Here is a 13503-nt window from a genome sequence, read left to right on the forward strand (position 1 = left end):
CCTCATGAGGAAGACACTGTTATTATCCCCATTTTACAGACGAGGAAACTGAGGCTCAGAGACATTCAGGTTGCCCAGCCAGTATCTACCAGACCCTGGGCACAGATCTGTTTGACTCTCTGGTGAAAGCTTTCTGCCCTTCAACTCCCTGAAGACCCAGCTCCCTTTGAAGGACTGGACTGAGGCGTCCCAAAGTCACCTCATGCCCCTAGACCAGATGTCTATTCCTCAGACATCTGTTGTGTCACTGTCAACCTCAGCAGTCCTTTCAGCTAACTCTTGAGGGTGCCACTTCTCTCTGCCCTGTCAGCTCTTCTCATCTCCCCACCCACCCACCCATGGCCCCACCCAGGCCAGCACAAGAAGGAGGGTGGAGGCCTCTCCAGGGATCAGGCTGTTGGGATCACAGTTATGGGATTCCCAGGACTCAGGAAAGTGGGGAGCAGGCCAGAGCCTGAGGGACCACAGAGATCTGGCCAGTCACCTTATTCATGGAGAGGCACATGGAGGCCCAGGGAGGGGAAAGGATACACTCAAGATCCTATAAGGGGGACTTCCCTGGTGGTGCAGTGGTTAAGAATCCGCCTGCCAAGGCAGGGGACACGGGTCCGAGCCCTGGTCCGGGAAGATCTCACATGCCACGGAGCCACTAAGCCCGTGTGCCACAACTGCTGAGCCTGTGCTCTAGAGCCCGCGAGCCACAACTACGGAGCCCGTGAGCCACGACTACTGAAGCCCGTGCACCTAGAGCCCGTGCTCCACAACAAGAGAATCCACTGCAATGAGAAGCCCGCATGCCGCAATGAAGAGTAGCCCCCGCTCGATGCAGCTAGAGAAAGCCCGCGTGCAGCAACGAAGACCCAACACAGCCCAAAATAAATAAATAAATAAATAAATTTTTTTAAAAAAAAGATCCTGTAGGGCTGGGACACAGCCAGATCATGAACATGGGTCCCCTGCCCCCAGCCTGACCCGGACTCACAAAGCAGGTTGGGGGCCCTGGGGAGGCCTCTTCCATCCCCTGTTCTCACCTTGCCCCATCTCTGGGGAGAGCAGAGGCTAATGGGGAGGAGTCAGCCACCGTATGGGGAAGGGGAATGATAAATCCTGCATTTATCCATCATTTCTAGGTGCCAGGCAAATGCCTTTCGTTTGTGCAAGACTGTGAGCTTCAGGAGGGTGGGCTTGCATCTTTCCGCCTGTCGCTGTATCCCATGGCTCAGCACAAGGCTTAGCACACAAGACATCCTTAAGAAATGGGCACTGAATGCCCAAGTCCTCAAGTGTCCTCATATGGAAATGATCATTTTACAGATGAGGCAACTGAGGCTCAGAAAGGTGACGTGACTTGGCCGAGTTTACCCAACGAGGAATGGCCGAGCTGGGAGTCAGTCCTGGTGCTGTTGGACTCCAGAGCCCGCGAACTTTCCCATCAAACTCTGCTGTCCCCGAAACCTGAGGAGCCAGACTTGGCTTTTTATGTAATTCAATTAAATTCAGTCTAGAACATAGTTGGGAGCAGCTGCTCTGTGCCAGGCTCTGTGCTGGGCCCTGGGGATGGGAGGAGATGAGTCAGACAGTTCCCACCCCGAGGAGCTCACAGCATGGTGGGAGAGACAGAAGTAAACAGATAATGCAATGCAGTGTGACATGTGCTGGAATGGAGGTGCACCAGGCAGCACAGAGAGGGAGATGATTAACTGGGGGGGAGGCGAGCAGGGGGGGAGCTTCCTGTCTCTGTCTCTCCCATCCTTTATTCGCTGATGCCTTTGCAGGGGTGACCCCCTAGTACTTGGGATCCCTCAGGGCTGTGGAGGTAGGACGTCTGTTCTCACAGAGGCTGGGGTGGGCCTGGGGCCCTGGGATCTACCTTCTTCCCCACCAGCTCCTCACCCAGCAGTACCATGGCAACAGTAGTTGCCATGGAAACTGCAGGAGGGGCTGGGAAGGATGGACCTCCCCACAGAGAGCCCCCTCCCCATGCAGAAAGATGAACCTTCCCTGGAGCTCTTCCCTGAGAGCACCCCTCCGCCCCCCACACAGATGGGACCACTTGGCCCTGGCAGGCCTGAGGGGCGGAGGTCCCTGAGGTGCCACATAGAGGGTGTGGGGAGCCCAGAGCCCAGCTGGAGGGGTGGTCAAGGGTCTGCGCCAGCCTGCTCCGAGTTGCTGCCTCCCAGGGCTACTTAAAGGACAAGCAGCTTATGGGAAGCCGAGATTAGAGCACAGGGCCACGTGTGGGAGCAGAGCATCTCCTCAGACCAGGATCTCCCAGGGCCTGGGTGGGGATGGGGTGCCCAGGTGGGGAGGGGCCCCATCTTGGCCCTGGCCCAGGTTCTCAAAGGGAGGCCCTCACACAGTCTGTGTCAGAGTTCCCCAGGCAGCCTGTTCAAATGCACATTCCTCAGACAGGCTGGGTTAGAATCTCAGGGGCGGGCAGGGGAGGGGAGGAAGGAATCTGGATTTTAAACACGATCCCCATATGATTTTCATGTTCCTGTCAAGCTTAAGGATCACTGGCTCAGTGATGAGAAGCCAGTTCCAGGCAGAGGCCCTGGGTTCGAATCCTGCCTTGGCCATTCCCCAGCCTGGTGCCCCCGGGGCAAGTTGCTTCACGCTCTGGGCCTCAGGGTCCTCAGCTGTAAACCACATGATCTAAACCGGGCATCGCATACTACCACACACAGCTGCGGGAGGATCCTTGGAGCCCTTTCACTGAAAGAGCTTAGCCCATGCCTGGTACATACTAGGCGCTCAGCAGCTGGAGGGGCCTGTCAAGGAGGTCCTCCTGTCCTCGGTCTCTTCCCTCGGAGGCTCCCCAAATTTCAGCAAGGAATCCAAGATCCTGAAGAGCCCTCTGCCTCACCTCCTTCGGGCACTGAATTGGATCTTGGGATTTTGACCACAGAATGTTGGGTGGAAACGATGGAGGTGCAGTTTTCAGAGAACATCTCACTCCCCTGTCATTGTCCAGAGGGTGGAACAGAGGCCACAGAAGGGCAGGGAGCTGTGAGGCCACACAGCAATGGGAGAGGTAGGAGAGGTGGCCGAGATGGGACCAGGACCGGGAGGCCGGCTCTCCAGCCCCACATGCCTGGACAGGCACCGGCGGGTTGCCATGTCCAGGCTGAGCGCCTTGCTCCCTGTTGGCTTCCCACGCTGGGCACAGGCTGGGCTACAGCAGGGGCTCAGGCAACGCTGGGAGGAGCGAGCACGGCTGAGCGGCTCCGCAGCTCCTGCCTTCCAACCGGAAAGACTGCCCCACGCCCTCTGGTGAAGTGTACCTTGGTGCCTCCCCACTGCGGATTCGGGCCTGATCTGGCCTCCAGCCAGAGCCCCCCCTGCACCTCCCACCCAGCTCCTGGTTAGCCTGAGGGAGGACAGAACAGGTGCCCCGAGAAAAGTGTGGCCTCGAGTGACGTGTGGGAGGGGTGGATGGTGACCGGCCAGCCCCTCCCACCCATCCTGGACAGATGGTGGTTTCCCGGGGAGGCCTTGCCTTGCCATCTGCAGAAGTACCTTCAAACCTGAAGCACAGGGAGGATGAAATAAACACGTCTCACGACCTCCAGGCACCACATACTCCCTGTCTGAATTGGCACTGTCACCCCAGAGGGGCCTGGAGAAATTACACGAGAGGGCCGAAGTGACCCCACCCCTACTCTGGTATCCGAGATCCGGGACTATTGCTCTGGAACCCTGGTTTCCAGGTCCTGCTGAATGTAAACAACAGCAGAAAGTAGGATGCGTGGCCTGGCATGTACCCAGAGGCAGTCATCCTTATAAGTCTCTTGTTTCCTGGGCTCTGATGTCAGACAGGCCAGGCGTTGGATGTCAGAGCTGCCACTTAGAAGCTGTGTGGCTATGGACAAATGACCAGGCCTCTCTGAGCCTCAGTTTCCTTATCACTAAAATGGGTTTCTGTGAGGCTTATATAAATTAATGCCTGAATAAACGGTAACAATGATTATGAATATAACTTGTTGAGCAATCTGAGAACACAGGCTGGGCTCCCACAACCATGGCACCAATTGATGCAGCAGGGAGGGAGTTGGAAGGTGGGTCTCCTGGGGGCCGGCCAGAAGCGTGGGAGGAGGCCAGGATCTTTCCTGCCAAACCTTGCCTTGGAAGTAGAAGGCAAGGGGGCCAGGCAGGCTGTGAGATGCCCTCTGAAGCAGGGACCCAGGGTGGAGGTAAGGGAGTAGATGGGCCAAGAAACACAGTGGGGAGGAGGTGAAGCCAGGCAACAAGTCCCTCTCTGTTCCTGCTGCCCCAGGAGGCCCCAGGCCGGCCCACTTCGTTGCACAGCCCATGAATTTCCAGCTGAGGTTTGAACATTTTAGGGCAGCCCTGGCCTTAGCTTCCCCTGATATTCTGATGTCCTGAGAGCAGGGGCTGGGTTGGTCCTGTTTACCACCGTATTCCCAGCATCCAGCTTGGAGCCTGGCACTGAGCGGGCACTCGGGACACCCCTGTGGACCGAAAGAATGATTTGATGAATCGCCTACAGTTTTCCCACCATCGCCCTCATTGCACAGATGTGGAAACTGAGGCATAAAAAGGGGAAGAGTGTTGCCCAAGTTCACAGGGCACGTTGGCGACAGGGGAGGACTGGTGCCCAGGGCTCTGGACTCCAAGCCCGGTGCTCTCTCCACAACGTCCATTTTCTCTATTAAAGAAAATCTGTGGGGCTTCCCTGGTGGCGCAGTGGTTAAGAATCCGCCTGCCAATGCAGGGGAAACGGGTTCGAGCTCTGGTCCAGTAAGATCCCACATGCCGTGGAGCAACTAAACCCATGCTCCACAACCACTGAGCCTGCGCTCCAGAGCCCGTGAGCCACAACTCCTGAAGCCCGGGCACCTAGAGCCCATGCTCTGTAACAAGAGAAGCCACTGCAATGAGAAGCCCGCGCACCACAACGAAGAGTAGCCCCCGCTCACCGCAACTAGAGGAAGCCCGTGCGCAGCAACAAAGACCCAACGCAGCCAAAATCAATCAATCAATCAATAAAATTCTTTTAAATGTTAAAAATAAATAAATAAATAAATTTTTAAAAACCGGAAGGGGCTTCCCTGGTGGCGCAGTGGTTGAGAGTCCGCCTGTCGAGGCAGGGGACGCGGGTTCGTGCCCCGGTCCGGGAGGATCCCTCATGCCGCGGAGCGGCTGGGCCCGTGAGCCGTGGCCGCTGGGCCTGTGCGTCCGGAGCCTGTGCTCCGCAACGGGAGAGGCCACAGCAGTGAGAGGCCCGCATACCGCAAAAAAAAAAAAAAGAAAGAAAATCTGTGATGTTTCCTTCCACCTTATCCTTCCATCCTTCCTACCTTTCTTCTTTGCTTCTTTCCTTCCTGCCTCCCTCCTTTCCTTCCTCTTTCCTTTCCTTCAAGTGTTATGACTTTATATTTTCAAAATGACAATCAAGTTCTCTTTTTCCGGTACCTTAAAAAATCATATGTTCTCCCTTTAAAAAAACTTTCGACTACTATATATAAAATAGATAACTAATAAGAACCCACTGTCGAGCACAGGGAACTTTACTCAGTGCTCTGTAATGACCTATATGGGAATAGAATCTAAAAAAAGAGTGGATACATGTATATGTATAACTGACTCACTTTGCTGTACACCTGAAACTAACAACATTGTAAATCAATTAGACTCCAATAAAAATTAACTGAAAAAATAAAATATTAAGATAAAATTGAAAAAATATTTTTCACAAAATAAAATGTTGAGATGGCCAAGAAGCACATGAAAAGCTGCTTAACATCACTAATTACTAGAGAAATGCAAATCAGAACTACAATGAGGTATCACCCCCACACCAGTTAGAATGGGCATCATCAGAAAATCTACAAACAACAAATGCTGGAGAGAGTGTGGAGAAAAGGGAACCCTCCTGCACTGTTAGTGGGAATGTATATTGATACAGCCACTATGGAGAACAGTTTGGAGGTTCCTTAAAAACCTACAAATAGAACTACCATACGACCCAGCAATCCCACTACTGGGCATATACCCTGAGAAAACCATAATTCAAAAAGACACATGCACCCCACTGTTCCCTGCAGCACTATTTACAATAGCCAGGACGTGGAAGCAACCTAAATGCCCATCGACAGACAAATGGATAAAGAAGATGTGGCACATATTTACACAATGGAATATTACTCAGCCATAAAAAGGAATGAAATTGGGTCATTTGTAGAGACGTGGATGGATCTAGAGACTGTCATACAAGTGAAGTAAGTCAGAAAGAGAAAAACAAATATATATTAACACATATAGGTGGAACCTAGAAAAATGGTACAGATGAACGGGTTTGCAGGGCAGAAATAGAGACACAGATGTAGAGAACAAACGTTCGGACAGCAAGGAGGGAAAGCGGCGGGGGGTGGTGGTGGTGGTGGTAGGATCAACTGGGAGATTGGGATTGACATATAAACACTGATATGCATAAAATGGATAACTAATAAGAACCTGCTGTATAATAAATAAATGAAATAAAATTCAAAAATTCAAAAAATATTGCTGTTTCCAGCTATTGAGTCAGAAAAATAAATAAATAAAATGTTGAAAAAATAAAAAGCAACCAACACCGCAACACCTAGGGCTCACCGTTGTAAACATTTTATCATTTATAATAACAGTCATGGCAAATACTGATGCGTTGTTGACTGCTGGCCAAGGACTCTGCCGGGGGCTTTAAAATCCACATCATCACGAGGTTTCTTCTGGGGGTGATGGAAGTGTTCTAAAATTAGATTGTGATGATGGTTGCACAAGTCTATAAATATGCTAAAAATCATTGAAGTGTGAACTAAAAATGGGTGAATTTCATGGCATGTAACTTATACCTTGATAAAGCTGTTTAAGAAATCTGCATCCTCTCGTTTGATTCTCGAATGGCTGTGTGAGGTTGGCATGTCCAGTTTCCCCAACTTAAAGGGGAAGAAACCGAGGCTCAGAGAGATGAAGTCAGGTGCCTCTCACGTGCCCACTTGTGCCCGGGGCTCTGAGCCACACTTGAGCAGTGGCTCTGCTTGCTTAGAAGCTCAGCACAAACTTTTCCCAAATCGCTCAATGCAGAGCTACATCTGGATCCTTATCTCTTATCACCAGCAGCTTGCTGTGAAGGAATCTCAGCTCCACCACTAAATTAGTTCCCTGCTCCTAACCTCAGTTTCCTCATCAGTGAAATGGGACACAGTCCAGCAGCTCCCTCCTAGGGGTGTTGAGGGCATGCCTTGAGATCCTGGCTGGAGAAGGATCTAACAGAGTGCCCACTGGTGATGCCATGAGGCACCTGGGTGCCCATCAGGTGCTAGGTGCCCGTGGGTGCTAGAGGGCATTGCATTCACCTGCTGAGATGTTTCTCCCCATCCTGGCTGGTGGTCTTGTTTCTCTGCGCTAAGACCAGTGATAAAAGAGGGATGCAGTAATAAACAGGTAAAATGTTCACAGTAACCTTGGTTGGAACTCCTCTGCCGGGAGCTCTCAGCCCAAGGCCATGGGCCTCTTTCTCCCTCTGTGGTCCCTCGCTCTGGAAAAATTGAGCCCTACCATACACACGGAGGTCATGGGCTGGAGGGTGATCAGGGAAGGCATCCTGGAGGAGGTGTTGGCTGATGTGAGACTTGGAGGTTGAGCCAGTGAAGGAAGAAGATGGAGGTGCGGTGAAGAGCCTTCCCGGCAGAGAGAACAGCACACGCAGCGGTACTCAGGAGAGTGAGAGAGGGGGATGGCCCATGTTCCCATGAACTGCAAGATACCCAGGTGGCCCAGGAGGCAGCGGCTGGAGGGGAAGCCAGGCTGGGTAAGGCAGACCCCAGGGTCCCAACTCAGGAGCTAGGGCTCTGGTTGGAGGGCAGTGGGGCTAAGGAGGGCTTCAAGCAGAGGGGGTCAGATTGGGAAGCCATAGAGAGTTCCGTGTTGCCAGACGGAGAATGGCAAGAGAGGCTGCTGCCCCAGGTGCTAAGACAAAGGTGGTGGCGGCCAAGGGAGAGAGAGGGGGGTGGACTGGGGCAGAAGACACAGGGCTTGTAGACTGAATGGATGGAGAGGATGAGAGAGGAGGGGGGAGCTGATCCTGGGGCCTCTGGCCAGGGCACTGGGAAGATGCCATTCAGGTGACGGTCTCAAACACCTTGCAAGGCCAATATTCCTCTTTTTCCTGTTGCCTGTAGTAATTCCAAGTTGCTAGAGCTGCCTACTGCAAACACTTCACATTCCCTAGCCAGATTTCAGTCCAGGGAGGGGGTAAGAGTGCCCGAGAGACAACCAGAGAGAGCAGAGGAGGAGAAGCTGAAGTGTATGGAGATGTAGGCACATGGGTTGGGGTGAAGATGGTGGACATTCACACGGAGGCAGGAGACCTGTGCTGGTTCCCGTCCTGCCTCTGATTCTACCGCTGTGTGACTTCAGGCAGGTCCCCTACCCTCTCTGTGCCATTTCACCATCTGAAAACTTGGGATGATGCTCCTCCTACTGACAGGTTGTTGGCCCCAAGAAGACAATAATCAGCTCTGCCCTTGGACCTGGGGAATCGGGGCCCTGACCTTGCACACCCATCCGAGTTGAGATCTCCAGCCTCGCCATCCCCATGAAGTATGGGGTTCCCAAGGACCAAGGGAAGGTACCCAACTGGAGCCTGTGCACCCTTCCTAGGGGTCTCAAGCCTACCTCTAGCTTCTGCCCCCACTGGGGGCGGCCCTCGCTTCAGGGAGGCAACCCCCGGGGCGGGGGCTAAGGGGGATCCTTTCTGGGGACGGGGATGGAGCTGGAATATGAGGGCAGCCTGGAGAGAGACGCTTCTGATCCCATCACAGAACCCGGAGGAGTCTGAAATTCTATATTCAACACCAGCCTGCCAGGTTGCTTTGAAGGTGTGTTTGTCAAGGTGGGAGGGTAGAATGTATTGTATTTAGCAATTCCTTAGCTTGATTTATAACAGGAATATTTAGACATACGGCACGTGGGCTCCACTTCTGCTCTTGTTCCAGGGCTGATAACACCACGTCCATGACTGGCTGCCTCCGCTCCTGTCCGGCCCCTCCTCACCCGCCCGCCAGGTTCCGACCCTCCGACCCCAGCCAAGGCCTGGGAAACTCGATTCTCCTGGCGCCGGGATCAGCTGCCGTCTGCCAGAGTCACCTTTCATTCCCAGCTCCTTGGGGCCACTGGGTGGGGCGGGGGTTTGGGGAAGACGTCCTCTGGCCGGGCTGTGGGCGCTCTGAGCAGGGGGAGGGGGAGCGGAGCGTGGCTGCCCGGGAGCATCGCGGGCTCTCTGGGTGGGGATGGTTGAAGGGCCGGCAGCGCCTCCCCGACCCCCCTGGTCTCACTGTGACCTCTGCTCGTCACTGCCCTTCGTCTGGGTTCTCAGACCCACTGGGCTCCCTCCCGCCTCGGGCCTTTGCTCAGGAGGGACCCTGCACCTGGAGCATGTTCACTCCTTTGCCTGACCAAGTCCTATTTTTGCTCAGGCCCAGACTTAAATGCTCAAATGCCTTCCCTGGCCCCCTGGCGACTCCCCTCCCTTCAAAATCGAGGCCCCTGGTACCCTTTTTCCAACACACAACAAAAGAGCTCTTTGTGTGATGTAGCGTCTGTCTGTCCTGCTCAGCTGTGAGCCCCCTCCCCCGCAGCCCCCCTCCCCCAGAATAGGGGTGGGTCTGGCTTCTTCAGAGCTGTATCCTTAGGGCCTGGCACGCTGCAAGTGCCAAGGAGATGTCAGTTCTCTCTGCCCCCTCCAGTCAGTGACTTTCTACTTTTGATGTCTCACTTATCCCCTAATCATCTTTGGCCTCAGTCTCCAAACCTGGGAAATGGGACCACTAAGATGTAGCCTGAAGTGTTCAGAGGAAGTGACAGATCTTAGCAGTGGGGAGTGGGCTGTCCCCCATGACAGGAGCTGGGGCTGACCAAGAGAGGGGCTCTCTGAGTCCAGAGACCAGCACAAGTCTGTGCTGGGACGTGAATGCAGAGGAAGGGGCAAGGGGACTGGTAGGAGGCAGGGAGACTGAGCAGGGGTAGGCAGAGCCACCAGGGAAACCCAAAACACTACCCCCAGGCTGCCGTGTGGGCTCTGGGCAGAGGCTCACTCCCCAGGCTCCCTTCGCTGCCCTGGCTAGAGGAGATTTCCCCCACCTCCACCCTCACCCTGGCCCTCCTCCCAGATGGTACCTATGCCCAGGCAGGAACAGAATGGGTGCATCCTCTGCGCCAGACCTTACCCAGAGTGCTTCACGGGTATGACGTCAACACTTGCCACAATCCCATGAGGGAGGTGCTATTATTATCCCCATTTTACAGATGAGGAAAGAGCAGCCGAGCAGGGTTTAAGAAACATGCCTAATGTTGCCCAGCTTGTAGGTGGCAGAGGTAAGCTACAAACCCAGGTCTGATTCCAGAGCCTGAGCACTCAGCCCCTCTACCACACTCCCACCGGCCTTGGCCTCCCCAGGGGCCAAACGGGAGGGAAGGTGGGCATTGCCCAAACGTCAGCATGCCTGGGCCCCGAAGTGAGCAAGGCCAGGCGCGTCGGAGGCTGGAAGCCTATCCCAGGACACCAGACTTGACGCCGGATGGGTATTGTGGGGAGGGGGCACGCAGCTTGGGGCAGGCAAAGGGAAACCTAGGGCACCAGACATCTGCTCACAAAATGCCGGGGTGTCCTGGGGCCCACGCACACTACTCTGTCTGCGCTTACCCCCAAGATGATCTCATCTATGCTCACGGGTTTGCATCCCATCTCTTCCAAATTTGTATTTCCAGCCAGCCTTCCCCCTGAGCTTCCGACTTGCATAAGCACACTGCCCACCTGACATCTCAGACTCAAAAAGCTCAAAACCAAACTCCTGATCTCACCCCCAGCCCCCCAACGGGCTCCTCCCGTACTCTGTTAATGGTGCCAACACCCACCTGCGGTCAGAGGTGCGGAAGTCATCTTGGATTCTTCTTTCCTCACCTTCCACATCCCATCCACCAGCAGATTTCGTGGGACTTTCCTCCAAAATACATCCTGAACCCCACAGGTCTCCTCCTCTCTCTGCTAAAGCCCTGGTCCAGGCCCTGTCACCTTTGCGCACCGCAGCAGCCTCCTCATCTGTCTCCTGCCCCCCTTCCCAAGTCACATACTTGCTGGAATCAGCTCCCAGGCTGAATCACTCCATTACTTAAAAGCTTCTGGTAATAATGAAAACAAACGCAGCCCCTCAGCATAATCTGAGGGCCTTATAGATCTAGCCCCAGCTTACTCCCCGATGCTGTGTCCGCCTTGCTCATAAAACACCAGCCCCAGTGCTTCCTTTCTGTTCGTCAAACACACCAAATTCATTACTGCCCCAGGGCCTTTGCATTTGCTGTTCCCTCCGCCTAGAATGCTCTCCCCAGATAGTCACGTGGCTTCTCATCCTTCAGTTCTCCTCTCAGATGCCACCACCTCCTAGAGACCTTCTCTGTCCTCGCTGTGGAAGGTGGCCATTTCCCCTCCCAGTATTGACCCCATTCCCCAGTTTTCTTCTTTGTTTATCTGCTGAATGACTCAATGAATCAGCCTCAGTTTTCCCTTCTGTAAAAGGGGGACAAAGAAATAGCATAGACCCAGACCAGACCTAGGGGGGTCCTGGGCAGTTGCTTGGGTCACCGCCATTGCAGAGCTGACAACGGGGTCCTCCTGGTTGCCCGGGAGCCCGGGCTGGCCTGGAGCAATCTTTGCTTCCTCTGTTGTATTTTTCACTTCCTCTCCAAGAGGGGTTGACTCCCGGGAAGCCCCGGGAGGCAGAGCCACTGTTACCATGCTTATACGTCTGGGGACCTAGTCCTAGGTAGAGAGGTTGGGACCCATGACAGAGCAGGCAGGGCTGGCTGGGGGCCCCGGTGAACCTCAGTTTCCCAACTGCACTCAAACACCGGCCTCCTCACTAGCTTTCACGAGGATCAAGTAATGCTTCCCTGCTCACGGGTGTGCTTCACGGGTACGACGCCTCAGGCCCAGTGACCCCTGCTCTGCCCCTGGCCTGTGTCTGTACACCCCATGCATCCTCCTGCAGGGCCACAGTCAAAGGGTATTGAGTTGCGAGAGGGTCCGGCCTCCTGGGGCAGAATCCACATCTCACTCCACCACTCAACAAGCAAACAGTTGCCGAAGTCAGCGGTGACCAGGCTGGCCTGCTGTGCTGTCTACTTACTGGCACCTCTCTCTGCTGGACAGTGAACTCTGAAAGGGCAGGGGCCCGGTCTGTCCTGGCACATGCAGGCCCCAAACCTAACTGACAATCAACACCTCCCTGCCGCGTGTTTACCAAAGGGGGCTTTTACACCCATGAACTCACTGGAGCTCCATGCCACTGTCTCAGGAAGGCAAGGCAGCAGCTGTCAGTCTGCCCATGACTCAGATGGGGAAAATGGGGGCCCACACCCCTGCACGTCCCTTTGCTCAGTGCAGAGCTGGGCTCGTAGAGGCTGTGCAGGCTCCAGATTGGAGTCTAATAGATGCTGTCCTTCCTGGCCCTGTGACCTTGGACATGGCCTCTAACCTCAGCGTCTCAGTTTCCTCACCTGCAGGATGGGTATCACGGCACCTGCCTCATGGGGCTGTTGTGACCCATCCCATATTGCATGGCATGGGGCACATGGGAAGGGCCCAGCAGGTGGGAGCTGAGGTCACCTTCCCCTCTGTGCCCCCTGCCCAGGGCATGCAGCAGGCACAGAGCAGGCGCTCAGCAGATGACCAATGGATGAAAGGCAGGCTTATGGTTTGTACACTGGAAAGGGCTGGATGTCCACGAGTGCCATATAAAGCACGAAGACCCCGGGGCTTTATTGCCTCCAGGGTCCTCCCACCCCCTCACTCTGACAGCCAGGCGTAGGGACGGGAACCATCCGTGTGTCTCTTGCCTGTGCCTCTGCTGCTCTGGGGGGGGGGTCACGTGATTAGGGGGGCTTCTGTGGGAGCCCGTCCCTGCGAGACAGACGGCGTCTCCCTCTGCTGACCAGATGGGCCTGGCCGCACCCCCCAGACTCATAGCTCCAGGCGGGATCCTGCCCTCTCATCCCTGGCATTGACACTGGGCTTCCCAGGTCATTTGTGGGGCACGAACAACCGTCCGGTCCAACCGTCCATATTAGAGATGGGGAAACTGAGGCTCTGAGGGGGCAGTGACTCGCCTGAGGTTTCACAGCAGAAGCTGGCTTGGACCCAGGATGTCTGGCCCGGAACTGCTGTCCCTCTGAGGGCGGAAGCCTCTACCTGCCTCCCTCTCCCACATGTCGACAGTTCACGTCTTTAGCCATGAAGGTCATTGGCACAAAGCTAGGGTTTCTGAAGAAGGCGAGGGAGGGAGATGAGACCCAGTGGGCCGGTCAGTGTCAGCTCTCCCGCACCCTCTCAGAGCCCAGCCCCCACTCAGTCTCCAGCACAGGGCCGAGAGCGCCATCCTCTCTCTCTCCTTCTCAGCACCCGAAAAAGCCATCTCCGCCTCCCCTTTCTTGGGGGACCCTGGGGTG

The 13503-nt window shown here is 54.9% G+C and overlaps 1 protein-coding gene across 6 annotated transcripts in view; it reads right to left on the bottom strand.

Moving 5' to 3' along the window:
* DNM1 (dynamin 1) overlaps nucleotides 1-13503 on the bottom strand; it is a 45375-nt gene that overhangs the window by 30670 nt on the left and 1202 nt on the right. The gene's annotated exons all lie outside the window — the stretch shown is intronic.

This window comes from Kogia breviceps, chromosome 8 (genome assembly GCF_026419965.1).
Source record: "Kogia breviceps isolate mKogBre1 chromosome 8, mKogBre1 haplotype 1, whole genome shotgun sequence".
In the NCBI taxonomy this organism is placed as follows: Eukaryota; Metazoa; Chordata; class Mammalia; order Artiodactyla; family Physeteridae; genus Kogia; species Kogia breviceps.